A 9,267-nucleotide genomic window follows, 5' to 3' on the forward strand; every position below is an offset into this window, starting at 1 on the left:
CACATAATCCAAATGTATCTCTAGAAATACTATAGGGAATAAGAAATGAGTGTAGCAAGTTTCGTTTTGATAGACGGAATAGACATGAGGGGGAAAGGTCGTGTACCAGTACGCTCTGTACATACAAAACCAAACCTATGACCTGACCTATAAAAAGAACATACTATAAAAAAATATAAACGCAGTACTATTTATCCTAATATCAAAAGTTATACCACATTGTCTCTAAAATGAAGCAAACGTTTCAATAGTTATCATGCATATTCTTCCGTGACATGTAGAGAGGGAAATTGGGGATATGTCGCAAAAATGTCTTCCAAAATAGCTCTATTATGAAGTGGGGAAGTTCAAAACTTATGGGAAACATCCGAGGGGGATTTTCCTCTCAATCACTCTGGTAAGTCGCACACTGGTAGGAATACACAATTAAAATATACCTTGTAAAGTACTCTGAGGTATAGGGATATCAGGTATATCCTTAAAACAAGGGAGAAGATATAGCATGACACAGTAAGAGCAGAATGGAGAACAAAAGAGCATGGATGGGGGTGTTGGTGGAGAACGTGGGTTTGTTACAATACAACTGTAGCACAGTTGCTCTTTGAAACGCCTGTTTCATTCTACAGAGAATGTGGTACAAATGTTGATATCGGATAAATAGCTGCGTTTATATTTTTTATATTATGTTCTTTTTATAGGTCAGATCATAGAGTCGGTTTTGTACGTACAGAGCGTATTGATGTACAGCCTTTCCCCCATACCTATTCCGTCTATCAAAACGAAACTTGGTACATCCACTTCCTAACTCTTATAGTATTTTTCGAGGTATATCTAGATTGTGTGCTTTTATCCAGGGCCACTCGAGAGGGGCCAAAGTTAATGGGAGCGATTTTTGGAGGAATTTTCCCGACATTCTCCCAATTTTCCCTGTTGAAGTACGTTATGGGCACCAATACGTAGCACCTCTCGAAACCTTGTTTCATGGTGAAGAGAATGAAGTTAAACCATGACTTTCCGATGAACAGTGTTGATGCAATAGCTATTTCACTGCGAGTCTACGATTTTCTTTATACTAACAGGGTTAATGGGCTCCAGGGACTTACTCCGTTGTCCGTCTCATGTAATCTTTTGTGCATGAACATATCTTTGTTATGTTTATCGAATGGACTAGGTTTGATTTGGATGTCCGGGTGACACGTTCGTGTCTGTTCCTTGTTAGATTCGGATTGACGTCCAAATTATAAAGGTATACTTTTATAATATGATAATCAAGGTAGAGTGGAGTACGTTATTAAATGAAGTCCTAGTACTTAATTTCTATATGCAAGCATTGCTATTAAAGAGGTGTACAGGACAACATGTCATAGTAAAGCCTCAGTGTTCAAGGACGACGTTTATCATGTATAGATATGTATTTATTTCAAATAAGTCGAAGTTTTAATGTCATAAAGGTAAATATATGTCTATGATAAAATTAAAGCTGTGTTATTATTGAGAGTACTGCGTAAGATTGATATACTAGGATATGATGAACCCTACTGATGATAATTGTAATATTCAGCACAATTTCAAATATAAATTGAATAATTTCATGTATGTTTTTCAAGCTGTCTTCACTTTCTGGTAACAATGTACCTCCTTTCTTATCCAAAATATAATTTGTTGAAGATTAAAATGAATTTTGAGTTCGTAAGCTCTTTCCCTTTGGGTTGTATAGTTGATATGTTTCTTCTTTTGTGTATACCGCGGTGGCTCAGTGGTAGAACGTTCACCTTTGGTGTGTGGGGTCCCTGGTTCGATATCCACTCACGCCAAGTGAACTTTGTGGTGGAGAAACACCGTGTGCGTGGGTTTTCTCGGGTTCTCCCGTTTCCTCCCACTTTCTTCATTCCATCATTTCATTCATTTCTCATAATCATAGTCTCCTTTAGCCTAGTCGGCATAATCGTGGGATGTAAAACATAAATATCTCATTTCATTTTTCTTCTTTTCTGATGTGGTGTCTCCTTTCTGACAATATCCTGCAATCTTTACAGTACATATACCTATAATAACATTCAACATGCACATCACATGACGTTTAACTTAAGGCAACATAGTGAAAGAAGTCATAACTTTATTTCACGAGATCAAGTAAACTTAATTATAATATAGGGTCTTCATAAATGACTTTACTTCAACTGTACTAGTTCAGTTACCATATTGCATTGCTGTTGATTTTGGGTGATAGCTATGTCACCTTCTTGTGAACTAAATAAATAGAAGTGGGAAAAGTTATTTCGAATAGGTTGGAAATGTAAAAGATTACCTTTCAAAATGTGTGTATGCCTGTACTTTAGTTCAAACTATATTTTTGCCAGTTTTTTGTGAGTACGCCTCCCTGTTGACACTGATGGAATTTAGAACTGTCTTGTACTTTTCTTTGACCCTTCCATTACCAAATAATGACTCATTACGCTTAGTACAGTTATATATAGACTGAAAACTATATTTAAGGTGTGATATACAATTACTGGTTTTGTAAGATATGAAGAACTTAATTTCGTAGAAGAAATGATAAAAATAACGTTATTCGCCTTCCAGATAGTACACAAGCTGTAAAACTGCTTTTATTTATTTTATTTTATTTTTGTTCCCAATGAATATATTATGGATACTGGAAATGCACTCTTAATATAACATTAAGTAATTATTACTGTAATCATTCACAAATAAATGTAGAGATGTTTTATTTTATATATTTCCTTTTTGATCATTTATGTACTTTTTTTTTGTCTTTTGTAGAATTGTAAGTAAGTATAGTAAATCTATTTGAGGACGTAAAGTATAATTTGACATCTTTCCGTTATTTTGAGTGGTAGAGTGTTCGAACTTTTGGTAATCGACATTAGATTAAATCTGAAAAAGCTAATGTAAATTTCACATTTGTAATAATGCTCGGAAATGAATTCAAATATTCCTTTACTGTAATACTTCATACTGCTTATATATGCTCTGAAATAGAATTATTAAGTATTCTGCCTGTTGGCAGGTCCTGGGACTAATGAGGTTTTAATTTCTTTCTTTTTTAGGTTGGGGTCCACGTTTCTCGATCTTCAGCTTCCTTTTTCAACTCCCAATATTTTCTTCTACTCTTCAAATCATCGTCAGTTGTGTTCTTTCTATTCTTCGCTTTCCTTTCACCTTTCCTTCTGTGGTGGAATGAAGAAGACAATTTCTTTGCAAGATGTGTTCAATCAATTGGCCTTCCTACGAAGGATGGTGGCTAGAAGTGTCCTCTTCTCTCCTACCCGTCTTAAAACATCTTTCTTTGTTTCTCTCTCTCTCTCTCTCTGTGTCCATTTTATCTTTTCCATCTTCCTCCAACACCACATTTCGAAGCTCTCTAAATATTTCTTCTCTAACTTCCGTAATGTCCAAGTCTCTGAACCATACAGTCCAATACTCCATATGTAGCACTTGACCAATTTCTTCCTTAGTCCAGTATTAAGCCTGCCGTTAAGTATCTTTTTTTGTTGAATGCTTCTTTGGCTACGGCAATTATTGACGTAATCTCTCTGGTGCGGTAAGCATCTCTCGCCAAAATGCTTCTCAGATACTTGAAATTATCGACCTCTTCAAGTTCTCTTCGTTCTACTCTGACCCATAAGAGCGCGTTTCCACGGAATATTTTCATGACTTTCGATTTTTCGATGTTGGTTTCCATTCCATATAGTTTTCCAGTGTCAACTATTTTGTCAATCATCTCCTGGGCTGTAGTCCTTCTTCGGTTCTAGCTATAATAACCGTATCATCCGCATACCTAATCTTGTTAATGATCTACCCTCCAATCTTGAATTCTCCAATCCCCCTTAATGCTTTCTACGTTAAATAAACATTGATTGTAAATGTTGAATAAGTGGGACGACAAACTATATCCTTGTCTATCTTCTCTTCCATTCTTCATACTATTGCGTCCTCTTTCATTCAAGTGCAACTTCACTCGTTGTCCATGTTACGAATGAGTCGTTGGTGTCTCCATTTTACCACGATTTCTTTAAGTATTTTCAGAAGTTTGATCTAATTGACCCGGTCGAAAGCTTTTTGCCATTCGATGAAGCACAAGCACAACCCTTCCTTTACGTCAAGAACTCATTCTGATATAATTTCCATCAACCCAGTAGTATCACTGGTGCATTTTCCTTCCGGAATCCAAATTAATTTTCTTCCCAGATCTCTTCTAGTTTTCCAGCCGTCTGTTTAGTATGCGTGCAATAATCTTTACAGTGTGGGAAGTAAGGCTAATGCCTGTGATCGCTGCAGTTCTTTGCTTTCTTTCTCTTGGGTAATGCAATCATTGTAACAATCAAGAAAATCCTTTGGCCATTCTCCACTCAGGTAGATCTTGTTAATAAGTGAAGTCAGTATTTTCATTGCATTGTCTTCTAATTTCTTGAGTAAATCTGCTGGTATGTTGTTGTCTCCAGTGGTCTTCTTCCTTTGTATATCTTTGATGGCTTGTACTACTTGACTTTTCAATATACTGGGTCCTTTTTCTTCATTATACACCTCTTCCTCTGCTTCGATCGCAATATTTTTTGGGGGAGTAGTTCTGATCATACAGATCTGTTACGTATTTCTCCCAAACTCAAAGAATTCTTTGATGGTCAGTGACTACATTACCTTGTTGGTCTTCAATTCCAAACTGTGTATACTTTTGTAAGCTTTCCCTCCTAATTGTGCTTTCTAATGCATCAGATTATATGTGCGCCGCCATTGAAGTTCCATTATTTCTTCACATATATGTTATATGTACTTCTCTTTGGCTTTGTCCATCTCTCTTCTTAATTCATTATTCAGCCTTCTGTATTCTTTGATGTCCGTGGTTTTCATCCTTCTGCGTTCCTCCATTTCTTTAAGCATCGCTTCAGTTATCCATGATTTTCTCGGTGCTCTTTCCATCCTGGCAATGTTATTGTGGAGTGTGTCAAGTAGAATCTGTTTAACTTTTCCCCAGCTTTTTTCTACATTGACTACCATATCGCACAATGCACAGAATTTTTCTTCTATTTCTTCCTTTACATCACTGTCCATACTTAATCGTTCTAATTCCCATATTTGATTTCTGCTCTCATTTTTCTTGATTAAATTCAACCAGGTTTGCACTTCCACCACTAGATGGTGATTCAATCAATGTCCGCTCCCAGTACCGTCTTCAGGTCTCGTTCACTTCCCCTGAAAGGTTACTTGACAAGAATGCTAAAATTTCTTACTTCCTGGACTTTTCCATGTGTACAGCTTGGTTTTTATTTTCTTAAACCAGGTATTCGTTGCCACAGAAGTCGTTAAGCATTTCGCCCCGTGCGTTTCTTCTACCTAGTCCAAATGGTCCCACCATCTTCTCTGCAACTTCTTCTCCTACTATGCTGTTAAAGTCTCCCGTTATTACGGCGTTGATCCTATCTGTTATTTCCTTATGCAATACTTCACTAATCCCATCATATATTACTTGTCATCATGGTCGGGAGTTGGCACATACACTTGTGTTATCTTAATATCCACTGGTTTTGCGTTTAGTTTTACAAACACCAAGCAGTCACTGCAGCATTTCACTTTGGTTTCACTTCTTGCTACTTTGTTCTTCATTGCTATCGTGACACCTTCTCGGTCTTAACACACCCGAATAGAATATTGTGTAATTTCCCGATACTATCTCACCTTTTCCTGGCCATCTCACTTCACTTCTAATGTTCACTTTACATTTATCCATTTCCACTTTTAAACTATGAAGTTTACCCGCACGTCGTATAGTCGTACGTTCCAAGTTCCTATCCAGAAATGAAAGTTGCTATTGTTATTTTCTTCTCTGATGATTCTTCGCGGAGTAGTCCCCACCCGGAGATGTGAATGGATAACTATTTTACCTTCGGAATGTTTAACTCCAGGAAGAACCATCATTATGTTTATTTATTCTCCTCCTTCGTCCCTCCTGGAAATAAGATAATGTGGTAGTATTCTCATTTCCTTTCTACATCTCCATGCCGTTGACCACATTGTTGTTCATCCGCCTTTTAGGACAAATTCCTCTCCTAAGGACAAGAAGGTGCCGTGACTTAAAACCGCTCATCAGCCATGTGAGGAGGCTGTTGGCACCTGGTACAGGTTTACTCCTTAGCCCTTAAGTCAGCCGATCCCCACCTACGTTAGCCCGTTAGACGTTGTCCGCTTTCTTCCGCAAGGAGATGTTGGTTGGGATTCTCCCTTCGTTTAGGGTGAGACTCGAAGACATACCTCAAATTTCTCCAGTACTTTAAGAAGTGAAAATGTATTTATTATTATTATTGTTATTATTATTATTATTATTATTATTATTATTATTATTAATTATTAATTATTTCAAACTTCAACCTTGCAATTCTGAACTTTGTTATTTTGTAAGATTATTTTGTATGTCTTTTGTGGTCTATGGATTTTATTCGCATGCAATGTAATTTTAGTTTCGCATATTTTGATGTGTCATTTTTGATTCTTTTAAATTTTGAGTTATTTAATACACGATGTTCGTTTGTTGAAAGAACATACTCTTAAGCACCGTAGTCTTAGTTTGGTTTATTTGTTTTGTCTCAAAGGGTTCTGATCCATTAGTACGTTTAAGCATAGAACTGTTCTTTTGTTGCTATACAGGAGTTCAAGAGCATTTTCAGATTTCAAATGCCTATCCTGGTCCTATAGACATGTCCACTCCCTACTGTGTTTTATATATATATATATTTAAGCAATTCTCACGTCTGTTTTGCTAACCATATTCTCCACGCATTATGATATTTTGAAGTTATTTTGGCGTTGAGTTTACTGCCTTGTTTGCTAGCAGTGTTTATTGTTGGTATTGAAGAGATATTGTTGAACTATAAGATAATAAGGGAATAAAGATAATACAATATAGTAAGTTACCACTTAATACAAGAAAGTAAAGACACTATAAAATATTCAGTTACGACTCATTAATAATACAGTATCTTAGTTGAGTACAGAATAAGATAAAGCTTCGAGAGTAATGAAGCTATGGAGAATATCGCTGTAAGATAGCATATTTTTTGCTGGATTTGTTTTGTGTTTAAAGAAATGTTTGGCAATGCGCAAGGGTATTCTTTTTTAAGGGTAAGGGTATTTGGAGTGTGTTTGCAATTGTATTATAATTTTTGAATCTTGTCAAGATCATGCACAGCTTGATGTTTTGAGTTTGCCACAATTTTATTTAATATTATTTTGAGATTATCCACGAGGTCAGGTGCTATTTTGTTTTCTTTATTTTATTTTCATGTATGAATATTTATTTTGCAAACGTTTGCATACTTTTATTAATTGTGGTGTAGTTAGATTCTATCTATTTGTTTTCAATGAATTTAAAAAGTTCGTTACTGAATTCTCTATGTCTATGTGTGTGTGTGTGTGTGTGTGTGTGTTATTTTCATTTTTTTTTTTTAATTTTGAGCCCTCCATTTGATACAGCATCAAAAAATATCTAAGAAAGTGGTAGAATTTTTGCGTCACTCTTACCGTTCCCGAGATATTGGCCAAAAAATGTCCAATTTCCAGAAATTTAAGGAACAATATCTCGAGAACCGTAACTTATAGAGAGACAATATTGGTGTTGACTAATATCTAAGAGGATGGTGAACATTTTTGTAGCAAATAGTAACCAGCGGCCACAGTGGATAGCTGGACAGTGGCCACCATTTAATATTGGTACCAAAATGTTTACGATTCTCTTAGTTATTGATTAACACCAATATAATATTTCTATATATCTTACCGCTTCTGAGATATTGGCCAAAATATTCTATTTCGGGAGATTTAAGGAACCATATCTTGGGAACCGTAAGACATAGAGACATCATATTGGTGTTGATCAATACCTAAGAGGATGGTGAACATTTCGGTACCAAATAGTAACCGGTGGCCGCTGGCCAACTGGTCATTGTTCCCCAGATATTGGCCAAAAAAGTTCGAATTTCGGGAGATTTAAGGAGCCATCTCTCGGGAACTGTAGGTCATAGAGAAATTATTTTTTGCGAGAAAGAGAAGAAGGTGTGAATAAAAAGTTTTACGTGCAGGAGCAATCACAGTTATTCTTCCCACTCCATCTCTCCATTCTTTTAAAGTTCGTTCTGGCAATGCTCTTGGAGCATTCTCAACTGTTTTTTTTATATATATATTTGATAATTATTACTTATTTTGACTGTGTTAGTGATATTTTAATTACTGATATTTTATCCCAATTTTGACACTAATATTTGACTTCAGTATATTTATTTTAGTGTTAAGGTAAATGATCTCTATGTTCAATTTGACATATATTTTCCATAATAAGTTTTAATTGTGAATAGGCCAGTCATGGTTGAAATTTTCTTTTGAAATTAAACATTGAGTAATAGGTACCTTAATTTAATTTTAATATTCTGATTTTGACTTGGTGACTGACTCTTAGTCATGTGCTTATTTACATTGAGAAGTTAACTTTTGTATTTAATTACTTGATTTATGGTGGGTATTTGTTCATTATTCATGCTATGTGTCATTTATAGTTTGCGTCAAGTTGAAGTACACACGGGGGAAAATTATGTGGTTTGAAATGAAATCTAGCATTGAATGTCAATAAGAAACAAATTTTGATGTAGCTTTAATCGGTCAGCAACAATTACAGCGCAGCTGTGCAGTTTAGACATGCGTAATAAATAGTCGAGCGGCCTGCGTGAGTAATCTGTTAGTCGAATGTTCATCTGTTGAAACACCGCAAAATGTTTATTCTTTTCTTTCGTGCACATCAAATTCCGTTTCTCATTGACTTCTGCTAAACTTCAAATCTTCATTACTTCTGCACCTGTTTGTACTTTCAACTAAAATGTTATATTTGCGTTCAATTGACCAGTATCTAAAGTGTGTCGAACTTTGATCAAATTCCCAGCGGGTGCCAGCAAACTATTTGCTAATAAGTACTAAACACGTTCAAAACTTCATTTTAAACGGTATCCAAGTTTTCCCATGATGATTAAACACAACATTGATGTCACCTTTATATGTTGAACAAATATTTGAAAGTTGCTCTCTTTTCACCTTTAAAGTGAAATTCATGTGCTTACGGTTTTTTCTTTTTTTTTTTAAATGAGGTGTTTATATACCAAGTTTCACCTTTCTAACATAGTGTACTCGTGAGATAGTCTATCTGTGACATACCTTTTAAGTCCTCCTTCCCCTTACGATGCACATGTTAATGAATGTAACATGATA

Source organism: Thermobia domestica, chromosome 17, assembly GCF_964235325.1.
Source record: "Thermobia domestica chromosome 17, izTheDome1.hap1.1, whole genome shotgun sequence".
Classification (NCBI taxonomy): Eukaryota; Metazoa; Arthropoda; class Insecta; order Zygentoma; family Lepismatidae; genus Thermobia; species Thermobia domestica.